This window comes from Phocoena phocoena, chromosome 10 (genome assembly GCF_963924675.1).
Source record: "Phocoena phocoena chromosome 10, mPhoPho1.1, whole genome shotgun sequence".
Taxonomy (NCBI): Eukaryota; Metazoa; Chordata; class Mammalia; order Artiodactyla; family Phocoenidae; genus Phocoena; species Phocoena phocoena.
In genome coordinates this window covers 41,919,104-41,933,267 of record NC_089228.1, presented here as the reverse complement: position 1 = coordinate 41,933,267, position 14,164 = coordinate 41,919,104, and the positions used below count along the sequence as shown (strand labels likewise).

General features: G+C 41.9%; 1 protein-coding gene across 1 annotated transcript in view; it reads left to right on the top strand.

The window, feature by feature from the left end:
* LARS2 (leucyl-tRNA synthetase 2, mitochondrial) overlaps window positions 1-14,164 on the top strand; it is a 154,965-nt gene that overhangs the window by 74,759 nt on the left and 66,042 nt on the right. The window lies entirely within an intron of this gene.

Below are 14,164 nucleotides of genomic sequence, written 5' to 3'. Positions count from 1 at the left end.
TATCTACTGTGAGGGTTAGGGTTAAGCCCAGTGGCTTTAACACTGTTACTGCGTTCACCCCCACTGTGCCCCTCTGTGGCCAGTCAGGGCTGAGCGTGGCCTTATTCCTCCCTCCTTGTAAAAAGCAGTTTATCAGCTCCTGCGTGGTAGCGGGGGCAGAGCGCATACAGCTCTGGACCCCGGGACTCAGACCAGTGCTCAGACGCATTCTCGGAGCCAGCTTCCTGCCCGAGTTCTCCCCCAGGCCCTGGCTGTCTCTTCTTTTGGAAGCAGCAGACTCCGCTCCCATCCCCAGGATCTGGTTTTGACTCCCTGTCTCACAGAGCTAATTAATTGTTAAATTCTGTTCCTTCTTACATAATACTTCCTTCTGTTCTCTGTGTAACCTGCCTCTCCAGGATCTTTTCTCTCCTAAACCATGAGCCGAACTTTACTCTTCACCTTCCATCCTGTCCTCTCAGTCCTCCTCAGGGTGATCGTTGTCTGGTGCTAAGGGGCGCAGTGAAGTCCTTCTGGGGGCGCGGGTGGGAGGGGGACAGAGGCGAAAGGAAAGTAGGTGATTTGAGGCTGACAGTCCCCGGCACTTTGCAGGCGAGCAAGAGACTGCCTGGGGTGTATCAGGAGACTTGTACGCCAGCCTCCCTTCCGGCCCGCAGCCCCGGCCAAGGGGACAGGCTCTTTAATGTCAGCTGGGGCTGAAGGTGAGCCTGTTGGGAGAAGGCCGCCGGCTGGCTCTGAGCAGGCCTTAGGGATAACTTCTGCCTGGAAGAGCTCACCAGAGTTGGTGCAGGGCTGGGTTCCAGCTCTGGATTTGGAAACCATGGTATTTCATGACAGAACAGGCAATGAGATTTCCTGTCCCCTAAATGCAGTGCCTTCCTGCCTGTCTTGGGAATGTCCCCCACCAATGCCTAATCACATCTGTATGTGGCCTCTATTAGGTCAGGTCTCTAGGGCCGCCTTATTTCCTCACCCCAGAGTTCTTGCCCACACCCTGTCCCTCCCATCAGGGAACTGAAGACAGCCCTGCTTGCACACCCACTCCAGAGTGTGTGAGAATGAACGAGAACTTCTGAAGGAAGGAGACACACAGTCTCCAGCTTGGCACACATACTCTGCAAGCCGGAAGGTTTCCTTTTTTGTTTGTTTGTTTCAAGATGGAATGATTGCAAGGGGAAAATGGGAGAAATACATTAATAATATATTTCTTATTGTGTATTGACAATGAAATAAATTAGAAATTTGATTAGGAAAATAAATGAACAAAGTAAACATTATGTCTTGCTCTTAAACCCTTAGTAGCCTTTCTGAGCTCCCAGCCAGGTCCTTTAGGAGCCTAAAGGCCACCTTCTTTCTCAAGGTGTTAGCCTGGACTCCGTGGGAGGTAAAAGATTGATTAGCACCTTGTTGGGGGCAGTCCCTGGTTGTGCTCAGGAGCGCTAGTGAGTGTCACCAACGAACTCCTTTAACTTAGGGAGTCATCTGAATTTTAACACTAGAAGAAACCTGAGAGAACATTGTGCAGGCTCCCCGACATTAGGCTCAGTCTCCTGTGCTTTCTAATCACTGTCCTGATCTGAAAAACATAAAAGCCGACAAAAAAAAAAACCCTCATGGGGCTTCCCTGGTGGCGCAGTGGTTGAGAGTCCGCCTGCTGATGCAGGGGACATGGGTTCGTGCCCCGGTCCGGGAAGATCCCACATGCCGCGGAGCGGCTGGGCCCGTGAGCCATGGCCGCTGAGCCTGCGCGCCCGGAGCCTGTGCTCCGCAACGGGAGAGGCCACAACAGAGAGAGGCCCACGTACTGCCAAAAAAAAAAAAAAAAAAGCTCTCGTGCCTGCCTTTACTGCTGCCGGAAATTACAAAGTCAATATGGTGTCTAAAAATGAAGGGGTAAGTTGTTGCTTTATTTTAAGTAGGCCACATCCTGCCCTCCTCCTGCTCCCCAGGGGGGCTGATGGCCAGCTTGAGATGTCCCTGAAAATTACCGCCTGATCCCATTCCTCATTTTATAACTCAGGCCCCCAAGGCTAGGAAAGCCAGGACCCAACCTGAGTCTCCCAAGCCCTAGGCCTGTGTTTCGTCCGCCTGCTCTTGAGCACTAGTTCCCAAGCAGCCAAGTATTTCGGACAACCACATGCAGAGGGCAGACAGTCGGAGGGTGAGTGTTGCAGGAAGCCAGCTAATGCAAGTTAGGAAATGTTATAGGTACAGGGAGAGGGCACAAATGGCCAGATAACGGAAAGTACAGTGATTAGAGGTTTTCTAGTTTGTTCTTGATGGAGTTGGCTTGTTGACCTCAGAGCTGGAGCAGTGTCATGTTTTATGTCATTATTCTCTAATCCAGTGCCCTTTCCTTACCCCAGGGCATTCTAAACCCAGCTGCCTGGAGAACAGTGAGACTGATCCAGTGGCTTCCACTGCTATTAAGGAAGCGAACAGACATTAGCAGATACATACATATCCATATTATATTGTTCCGTTTTGTTTTTCAAAATGTATTTTCTTATAGAAAGCGACAATTTTCCACAGTATCTTTCCATTTCTCTATTTATTTTGCTTACTATTCCAGGGTGGCTGATTCTGAGTGTCAGAATTGCTTAAAAAAGAGATTTAATCCTTTCTAGAGCTGTAGTAAGTTGTGAACTCTGGTAAAATGCAAACTCTAGTCATTTAAAAACAGTATATTAGCAGCATAATTTTAACTGTAAAAGCATATGCACAAGTACACACACTCATACTATGTTTTATCAGTTCTAACACACAATTGGTTTTAAATTTTATGCTCCACTGAGAATGAAAAATGCTCAATCAAAGGCACCATTGATTGTAAGATGTGTCTCAATTTCAGAATTTGTGGGGAAAATATGCATCTCAGTATCACTGGAAGATGGGATATAAATAGGATGGAAGGATATAGAACAAATATTAGTAGTGATCTCCCTGGATGCTTAAGTTGATTTTGGGTAACTGTAATTTTTTTCCCCATCCTTTTCTGTCTTTTCCAAATTTTCCATAATGATTATTGTTATTTTGATAATCATAAAACAAAACAGCCTGATAGCAGGGTTATGTCAGCATTTATTTACACATCTTCTTTAGACTTGAGTGTCTTGGAAAGGGATGGTCTTATGTTCTTGCAAGTTTTAAGTTTATAAGCAAGCTTCCAAATCGAAGGCATTTGAGCAGAATGTCCCCTGGGACTGCTGTCCCCATTTTGTTTTTCTTAATTAGACCAATAAAAGCTCTTGGTGTTGCTCCCAAAACTCCCCCTTCTCGGAACAAAAGCACCTTTTCAGGCAAGGGTAGCCTAGTGCCACAGATTGGGCTGAGTACCATGTTCTGTCTGCAGGATAGTGATTTAATTTCTCCCTCCCCCTAAGGGGTACAGTTACAGCCTCTCTCTTGTACTGTGGAGACAGGGGCAGTGAGGTGATGTGGGTAGCCTCTGGGAATCAGAAGCTGTCTCATCAGACAGGTGGCTCTGTCACTGAGAGAGTTTGTCCTCTGTCATCTGCACTCTTAGGTTTTGGTGGTGACATTTCAGAACCTATAGTCACCATTTCTTAGAAGTTAGTGGAATTTAAATCATTTTGCTGCTGAAAAAGTGGGTTACCTAAGACAGAGGGAAAAAACAAAAAGGCTGGTGTGTGGCCTGAGTTGATACATGAGTAAGTTGTTATATGAGTTGATACATGGCTGCCACTGTAGCTTCCTGGTTTCCTTCACCACATCCTTTCCCACAGAGCATGCACACCGGGACATCCATGCTGGTCATACCCAGAAAGCACTTCCTTCTTTCCAGGTATTCGGAAGCTATTTAATAGCATTTGGTTTGTTCCTCCTTTTCACATGGCTCTGAGATACACCCTTGATGTAAGCATGGGCTGCTTGGTGCCTCTTTTCCTTTTTCCTCTGCAGTCCCATGACCCATACATTGTTGGCAAGTCATACATCATTTGCAGGGTGCCTTGCTTAGAACTGATTATTTCCCTTCTGGGTTAATAGCACCTTCACTGGAATTGAGACCCTTGGATAGCACAACTGAATTTGTAAATAAATGTTTTACATTGAGATGTCACAACAAATGGATTTTGCTAGAAATGCATATTATTTTGCAGAAGAGAGATTAAAGTAGAACCATCAGAGAGAGAGAGGTAAGCAAGGTAAACATCATGCCAGAGCTTTTTAATGTGTTTATAATCTTCATGCACAACTTCATGCCAGAGCCAAAGCAGAAGAGGGAGACTAGAACGTGAGAGAGTTTATTCCTCTAGAATATTCCAGAGGGGACATCTAGATTTTTTAAACATCTTACTGCCTCCAGAATTGACTTTCCTTTATTACAACTCAAATATATACTGTGTCTTTGGAGTAATTGCACTGAAATGATTCCAGAAACAAAAAGAATAAAGAAATCTTGGCAACAATAATAAGTTTTAGAAAAAATACAGACAAATTATCGTTCAAAAATAATTGCTGGGCTTCCCTGGTGGCGCAGTGGTTGAGAGTCCACCTGCCGATGCAGGGGACACGGGTTCGTGCCCCGGTCCGGGAAGATCCCACATGCCGCGGAGCGGCTGCGCCTGTGAGCCATGGCCGCTGAGCCTGCACGTCCGGAGCCTGTGCTCCACAACAGGAGAGGCCACAACAGTGAGAGGACCGCGTACCGCAAAAAAAAAAAAATTGCTAATCAAATCATACTGATTCAGAAGAAGGCTAAGTGTTAAGCTTTTTAAAAATTGTCCATTTTAATTAAATCTCATTAAATCCTGTCTCAAATCTGTAACCAGCTCTCAAGGTTGCAGTTTCTCGACTTTCCCCTTAGTAGCTAATAAATCCACTTGTTTTAAAAGGTCTATATTTCTCAGTTTGCCTAAACTTTTTTTTTTTTTTTTTAACCAAGGTCTTTAAAATGTGTCATGTTTTTAAAACCACGTCTTCTAGAATTCTTATTTACGGTCCTGTTGCACCTTGTTCTTCATGCTTTAGCTCACATCCTGTCTTCTCTTGGGAAGTATGGATTTATTCCTGGCATTATTTCTGCTTCTTTGAAGAAACAGTCAGATTAGCCATGTTATATCTAATCCTCTTTTTATCCCCAGCTTTGTAGTTTTCATCTTCCTCTTTCTTATTCCTGATTCTATTTTGTATTACTAAAGCCTTTTCAGTTGGATGTTTGCTTCAGCCCATCTCCTGGTGGTACATGCTCTTAAACACAGGCTCACACTGAGACTCATTCCTGTACAGTGTTGTTTCAACTTCTGAAGGCATCTTCATTCACGTGCTGTACCTATGGACCAACAGTGGCCGTCTTTTCAGACTTATCCTAGTGAAATGATTATAATAGGTCCCCCCAATCCTAACCATAGTACTTCTATATATGCTAAATAATAACCACAGGGAAACTTTACAATTTGACTTCAGTTGAGTATTAAATACAATAATTATTTGTAAAAGTTGAATGAGGAGCCCATTCACGTTGTTCATTTCTAGGTTTTGCATATGGAAGAAGTTGTCTCTTTTTTTAATTTACAGAAAGATGCCTGAAAACTGAGCATGATGGCCCCAGAAAAATCAGATCTGGTGAATTCATTATTTGGGGTCTGCTGTTGACTTGGTCGAGTGAGCCATTTTTTCATTAATTAAGTGAAGGGAGTTGAATAATTAATGGTTTCCAAGTTGTGCCCAAGCCTTGGGAGTTGATGTAGAGGGGTTAGAGGAGAGAGCAGGGCATCTCCTAGAATAGTTCAGCTTTCAACTCTTAGATATTGGGTTCCCTCAGATTTTATTTGAAAAGGGATTTCATAGCACTTTAATAAAGAGTCTCAAAACCTGGTACTTCCCCAAGTTTTTGGATTCTATGAGCCAGTAAGATTTCTATAAATTGAGGTTGGCCAGGGTGGGTAAGGGAGGCACTGCCAACTGGCAAACGTAAGGACTTGAGATGAATGCCATCTACTGTCACTGTAATTGCAAAACACCACAAAAAGTATATAATCTCAACAAAAACCCCAAACAAACAAACAAACAAATGAAAACAGTTCTTTGCATTGAACAACTGTAGCACTGTAAATGCTCACCAGGCTCTTCTTGTTCTGGTGGAGACTTGGTGGGGCTGGCCCTGGGCTTAGCGGGGCTTGTTGGAAGCTGTTGGGAAGGTGCTTTCTGGAGCCCTGTTCTTCAAAATTCAGTCGTGAATAATGAGTTTATTTTATAGTGGGGACTAAAAAGGGCTTGCTGGGTTATTCTCAAGAGTTTGGTTTCATTTTTTCTTTTTCATTTCTTTTGATTTTTAAAAAATATTCATAGATTTGGTAAGGTTTTAAGCAGGTGGACTTATTTCCCTGCCACAATTAGCATATCAAAACATTCACATTTCATTCTATTTGAATCTTTTGTCCTCATCGAGATCTGAATATTTTAAGCAAAGCACCTCCATAGGAAGTTTTCCAGCTTTGACAGTTCAATCTAGAAGAAAAACACAATGAGAGGGTTTGTAAACTGTGGCTTAGTAATGCAGGGGAAGGGGAGGGGCGTAAAGTGTGTCAGAAATGGACCCCATCAGCTCCGAATTTTCTGTGGCAGGAAAGGATGGAGTGGGAGTTGGGGCTAACCTTCAGATCATATAACGTGGGTTTTATCTGATGGAAAGACATCAGATCCCGTGATACCACTCATAGGTTTGCTTGGAAGTTAAATGGAATCTCACTAATCCTTGGAGAGGAAAAGCCGAGGGTCATTCTGAGTTCATAATGCCCTAGTTACGTGCTTGTTGGCATTTAAGACCCCTTAAATCGCTGCATAAATTGAAAAGCTTTCTACAATATATAATTGTATCAGAAGATTGAGTAATAGTTTATTAGCATTATGTTTTATTTTTCTAATATTAATATATTCAAGATTTTACACTTTTGCTACAATGATATCAGACAGTATAGTTTCAGCTAATATAGATACACATCAGGATGTTGAATTTTTTTTTTTTTTTTTTTTTGTGGTACGCGGGCCTCTCGCTGTTGTGGCCTCTCCCGTTGCAGAGCACAGGCTCCGGACGCGCAGGCTCAGCGGCCATGGCTCACGGGCCTAGCCGCTCCGCGGCATGTGGGACCCTCCCAGACTGGGGCACGAACCCACGTCCCCTGCATCGGCAGGCAGACTCCCAACCACTGCGCCACCAGGGAAGCCCAGGATGTTGAAACTTTTTAAATCCATTATTAGTTAGGAAACTTGGTTGAAACAACCTAAAGTTACTCTCGTTAACTTAAGCCAAAAAGGAATTGGTCAGGAGAGGATCAGGTTCCTCACAGTTGGATGGGAAGGCAGGAGACCCAGGCCTAGGCAGCAATCGGGGAGAACAAGGGCACAGCTGAAATCTTGTCCTAGGAATGGTCTGGTTAAGTCATTGCTGCCATTGGTACCAGCATCTCCAGCCTCTCAGTTCTGGTGTGGCATTTAAACCAGTTGACCCTGTGCATCTAGGTCCCCCCTCAATGTTCCAATTGTACTGAGCCTATGATTGGTTACACTATTTGTTTAGCTTCCACAGAGGAGGAGATTGGGATGGGAAAAGCACCCTCTTTCTAGCTTCCATAGTTGGTGGTGGGGCCCTGCCACTCACTCCATCTTGCAATTCCCCTCCCTACCCCTGCCCCCAAGAAAGAAGAGACTTCAGGTGCTGGGCAGCTTAAACAATAGAAGTTCACTATGCAACTGGGGAGAAAGGTTCTGAAGAAGATGCATTGTAGTTAAATGAGGCCTGAGGAATGAGTTTTTAGCTTCACTCCAATTAGCTAAGTGATGTTGGGCATCTTGCTAAGCCTCTGGGAGCCTTTGTGTCCTTATCTGAAGAAAGGGAATTTTGATCACAACCCAAGCCCTATGACTCTATAACCAGAGTCTTCTTTCCAGGAAAAAAAAATATATATAAATAGGATAATAGAAGCAGGCAGATCTCTAATAAGTGTCTCTTTTAACTTAGAGAATGATAAGCCAAAACTATCTGAAATATGGATGTGGGAAAGCAGGATTTAAGGACCTCTGCTGGAGAGTAGTCATTGCATAGTAGAGTATAGGAATGCATATGAACTTAGGAGTCAGCTACACCTTGCTGCCAGTGCTTTTTCACTGTTCCACCCCATACTTTTGGAGTGACTTAGAGGAAATTTCTGAGACTTGTTTTCTCATCTGTGAGGTGGAGATAATACTTCTTGACTTGTCCTGTTGTGAAGATTAAATGAGGCAACATACATAAAAGTGCCTGCTACACAGGAAGTATTCTACAAAGGTTACTACTCCCCTCCCTAGATGCCTGGGGATCTGGTTTTGTAGTACTGCTTGCTCTCTGAGACTCTCCCTTGAGTGGAGGGAATTAAATGGGAATTTGATGAGCATTTGCCCAGTTCAAGACACAGTCCTAGGCTCTAGGTCAGGCCCCTTGTGGGGTTTAAAGAAAAACAAGATAGTTTGCACTTGAATCATAGAGATCACAGGCCAACATTTCTCTATGCCATACTCTGGGAACAGTGTGGGATAAGAGTTGTGACCTATGTAATACCAAACTTAGTAAGGTTTTGTTTTTACATTTTTATTATAAAATGAAATGCAGATAACCATATAACAAATATATAGCTTTTGAATTATTTTAAAGCAGCCGCCCTTGTAGGTCAAGATAGTGGATCTTGCCAGAGCACTCCAGAAGCCCTCTACATGCCTCATCTCAACATAAGTGCCTCCCTGGCCCCAAAGTAGCTACTATCCTCACTTTTAGATAGTAGTCACGTCCTCACATCTCTCTATAGTTTTAGCACCTAAATGTGCCTCCCTAGAGAGTATAGTTTATTCCTACCTTCACTTTTTAAATTTGATGTCTTTCAAGTACTTTAATCTACAGGTTTCCATCCTTATCCCTTTCTTTTTCTTACAATTTATCAGTTGAAGGACCTGGGCTGTTTGGCCCATAGTTTCCTGGGTTTTGCTGATTGAACACTCATGGGGCAGTTCAACATGTCCCTGTGTTCTCTGGATTTCCTGGCACCTTTTATTACACGAAACACAATGTCTTCTACAAGGGAGCTCAGTGGCCATATTATAATTGAAGTGGATAGGAGCATGGAAACTTTGGTACATGATTCATTCATAATTGAGATACCACATGCCATCTTCTAATGTCCATAGCAGCTGGTTTCTTTTGAAAGAATTTCTAGGAAAGCCTTATTTTAGATGAAGTTTACATTGCAGTTCTTACCAACTGACTCATTTTTATCTCTCATGCATCTTTAGGATAGTATATCAAAGATCGAATCCCAGAAATCCCATTAACCTCTGGGTTATGCTAAAATTAGTTGTTCGACTTTTCAAGTCTGTGCTGTCAGTAACAGAAACTCTATGTTTCTAATATTTGTTTTGTAACATTCTTAAAATGTTACATGTATGTGTAGCTCTGCAATTTCATGTTCCATTTATGTCGGCCAGGAAGGGAAAATATGGAGAAACTATGGTTTATCTGAAAGATTTTGGGAATAAGCTCTTTCAATCAAGTAAATATTCTCCTTAGCTGAGTGTGTTTATAGGTACCTTTACGTATATAGTTTCCAAGGAATTTGTATCCAACTAAATATATATAAACTACATATGGAATATAATTCAGCTTTTCTTCGTGAATCATGATCTTATGCTGCCTTACGGCCACCCCTATGAGTGATATTTTTTAAAATATTTATTTATTTGGCTGCACCGGGTCTTGGTTGCAGCACCTGGGATCTTCATTGCAGCGTGTGGGATCTTTTAGTTGCAGCATGCTGGATCTGGTTCCCTGACCAGGGATCGAACCCAGGCCCCCTGCATTGGGGGCACAGAGTCTTAACTGCTGAAGCACCAAGGAAGTCCTTATGAGTGATTTTTAAACACCCCAAAAGTCACATTTAGAAATAAACCTGTATCAAATAAATAAATAAATCTGTATCAATTTTTTTTTTGGACTTTTGTAACTTTCTCTTAAAGCACAGAGTTTGCAGGCTTAAAATCATGGAATTGGGTCCTCTTGAGGTCCCTGAGGGAGGGAAAGAGAGGGACACCAATGAAACTGAAAGGCCACCAAGGGGCCCACTGAAGAGCCAGGTTCCTGTTGGCTGTGCCGCAGGAGGACAAGGCCACCTGTCCATGGTCAGCAGTGTGTCCCCTGGGACAGGTCTATTGAAACCAGAGCCTTGGCTGACCCAGGTTATTAGAGGTAGGCCTCCTCGTCATTATCAGGGAAAAGAGAAGGGGAAAGGGTTGGTTTCTACATTACCTTGGCAGGAGGCCCATTTCTCTTTTTTTTTTTCACTTATTCAAAATACCTATTATATATCAGAAACTATAGGTGCTGAGTTTACACTGGTGAACAGAACTCTCAGGGAGCTTATACTGCAGAGAAGGAGCCAGACCGTCAACAAGCAGTCAAACAGACTAGAGAAGAGATGGACCATTAGGGATGTGGGAAGAGCAAGGAGAATGATAGGGGCACCTCTTTAGATGGGGAGACTCAGCAGCCACTGTATAGAGGGTGAGGAAATGGTGTTTCAAGGCAAGAACATAGCATGTGCCAAGACCATGAGGCAGGCTTGGTATTTTTGAGAAACTGAAAGAAGGCCACTTTTTTTTTTTAACTTTACAATAAATTTTATTGACATTTTTATTCTTTATACAAAAGGAACTACTTATACACTGTGTGATTGTTGCTTTAATTTTTTATTGAATTTTATTTTATTTATTTTCTTATACAGCAGGTTCCTATTAGTTATCCATTTTATACATATTAGTGTATACATGTCAATCCCAATCTCTCAATTCATCACACCACCACCACCACCCACCACCACTGCTTTCCCCCCTTGTCCATACGTTTGTTCTCTACATCTGTGTCTCAGTTTCTGCCCTGCAAACTGATTCATCCGTAAATAGTGCTGCAGTGAACATTGGGGTGCATGTGTCTTCAAATTTGAATTATGGTTTTCTCTGGGTATATGCCCAGTAGTGGGATTACTGGGTCATAAGGCAATTCTATTTTTAGTTTTTTAAGGAACCTCCATACTGTTCTCCATAGTGGCTGTACCAATTTACATTCCCACCAACAGTGCAAGAGGGTTCCCTTTTCTCCACACCCTCTCCAGCATTTGTTCTTTGTAGATTTTCTGATGAGGCCCATTCTAACTGGTGTGAGGTGATACCTCATTGTAGTTTGGATTTGCACTTCTCTAATAATTAGTGATGTTGAGCAGCTTTTCATGCGCTTCCTGGCCATCTGTATGTCTTCTTTGCAGAAATGTCTATTTAGGTCTTCTGCCCATTTTTGGATTGGGTTGTTTGATTTTTTTAATATTGAGCTGCATGAGCTGTTTATATATTTTGGAGATTAATCCTTTGTCCGTTAATCCGTTTGCAAATATTTTCTCCCATTTTGAGGGTTGTCTTTTCGTCTTGTTTATGGTTTGCTTTGCTGTGCAAAAGCTTCTAAGTTTCATTAGGTCCCATTTGTTTAATTTTGTTTTTATTTCCATTACTGTAGGAGGTGGATCAAAAAAGACCTTGCTGTGATTTATGTCAAACACTGTTCTTCCTATGTTTTCCTCTAAGAGTTGTATAGTGCCTGGTCTTACATTTAGGTCTCTAATCCATTTTGAGTTTATTTTTGTGTGTGGTGTTAGGGAGTATTCTAATTTCATTCTTTTACATCTAGCTGTCCAGTTTTCCCACACCACTTATTGAAGAGACTGTCTTTTCTCCATTGTATATCCTTGCCTCCTTTGTCATAGATTAGTTGACCATAGGTGTGTGGGTTTATCTCTGGGCTTTCTATCCTGTTCCATTGATCTATATTTCTGTTTTTGTGCCAGTACCATATTGTCTTGATTACTGCAGCTTTGTAGTATAGCCTGAAGTCAGGGAGTCTGATTCCTCCAGCTACGTTTTTTTCCCTTAAGACTGCTTTGGCTATTTGGGGTCTTTTGTGTCTCCGTACAAATTTTAAGATTTTTTGTTCTAGTTCTGTAAAAAATGCCATTGGTAATTTGATAGGGATTGCATTGAATCTGTAGATTGCTTTGGGTAGTATAGTCATTTTCACAATATTGATTCTTCCAATCCAAGGACATGGTATATCTCTCCATCTGTTGGTATCATCTTTAATTTCTTTCAACAGTATCTTATAGTTTTCTGCATACAGGTCTTTTGTCTCCCTAGGTAGGTTTTTCCTAGGTATTTTATTCTTTTTGTTGCAGTGGTAAATGGGAGTGTTTCCTTAATTTCTCTTTCAGATTTTTCATCTTTAGTATATAGGAATGCAAGAGATTTCTGTGCATTAATTTTGTATCCTGCAACTTTACCAAATTCATTGATTAGCTCTAGTAGTTTTCTGGTGGCATCTTTAGGATTCTCTACGTATAGTATCATGTCATCTGCAAACAGTGACAGTTTTACTTCTTCTTTTCCAATTTGTATTCCTTTTCTTCTCTGATTGCTGTGGCTAGGACTTCCAAAACTATGCTCAATTATAGTGGCAAGAGTGGACGTCCTTGTCTTGTTCCTGATCTTAGAGGAAATGCTTTCAGTTTTTCACCATTGAGAATGATGTTTACTGTGGGCTTGTCGTATATGGCCTTTATTATGTTGAGGTAGGTTCCCTCTATGCCTACTTTCTGGAGAGGTTTTATCCTAAATGGGTGTTGAATTTTGTCAAAAGCTTTTTCTGCATCTATTGAGATGATCGTATGGTTTTGGGGGTTTTTTGTTGTTGTTGTTGTTTTTTGCGGTACATGGGCCTCTCACCGCTGTGGCCTCTCCCGTTGAGGAGCACAGGTTCCGGATGCGCAGGCTCAGTGGCCATGGCTCACAGGCCTAGCCGCTCCGCGGCATGTGGGATCTTCCCGGACCGGGGCACGAACCCGTGTCCCCTGCATCAGCAGGCAGACTCTCAACCACTGCGCCACCAGGGATGCCCAATCATATGGTTTTTATTCTTCAATTTCTTAATTTGGTGTATCACATTGATTGATTTGCGTATATTGAAGAATCCTTGCATCCCTGGGATAAATCCCACTTGATCATGGTGTATGATCCTTTTAATGTGTTGTTGGATTCTGTTTGCTAGTATTTTGCTGAGGATTTTTGCATCTATATTCATCAGTGACATTGGTCTGTAATTTTCTTTCTTTGTAGTATCTTTGTCTGGTTTTGGTATCAGGGTGATGGTGGCCTCATAGAATCAGTTTGGGAGTGGTCCTTCCTCTGCAATTTTTTGGAAGAGTTTGAGAGGATGGGTGTTAGCTCTTCTCTAAATGTTTGATACGATTCACCTGTGAAGCCATCTGGTCCTGGACTTTTGTTTGTTGGAAGATTTTTAATCACAGTTTCAATTTCGTTACTTGTGATTGGTCTGTTCGTATTTTCTGTTTCTTCCTGGTTCAGTCTTAGAAGGTTATACCTTTCTAAAAATTTGTCCATTTCTTCCAGGTTGTCCATTTTATTGGCATAGGGTTGCTTGTAGTAGTCTCTTCAGATGTTTTGTATTTCTGCGGTGTCTGTTGTAACTTCTCCTTTTTCATTTCTAATTTTATTGATTTCAGTCCTCTCTCTCTTGTTGAGTCTGGCTAATGGTTTATCAATTTTGATTATCTTCTCAAAGAACCAGCTTTTAGTTTTATTGATCTTTGCTATCGTTTTCTTTGTTTCTGTTTCATTTATTTCTGCTCTGATCATTATGATTTCTTTCCTTCTGCTACCTTTGGGTTTGGTTTGTTCTTCTTTCTCTAGTTCCTTTAGGTGTAAGGTTAGATTGTTTATTTGAGATTTTTCTTGTTTCTTGAGGTAGGCTTGTATATAGCTATAAACTTCCCTCTTAGAACTGCTTTTGCTGCATCCCATAGGTTTTGGATTGTTGTGTTTTCATTGTCATTTGTCTCTAGGTGTTTTTTGATTTCCTCTTTGATTTGTTCAGTGATCTCTTGGTTATTTAGTAATGTACTGTTTAGCCTCCATGTGTTTATGTTTTTACATTTTTTCCCCCTGTAATTGATTTCTAATCTCATAGCGTTGTGTTCAGAAAAGATGCTTGATATGATTTCAATTTTCTTAAATTTACTGAGGCTTGATTTGTGACCCAAGATGTGATCTATCCTGGAGAATG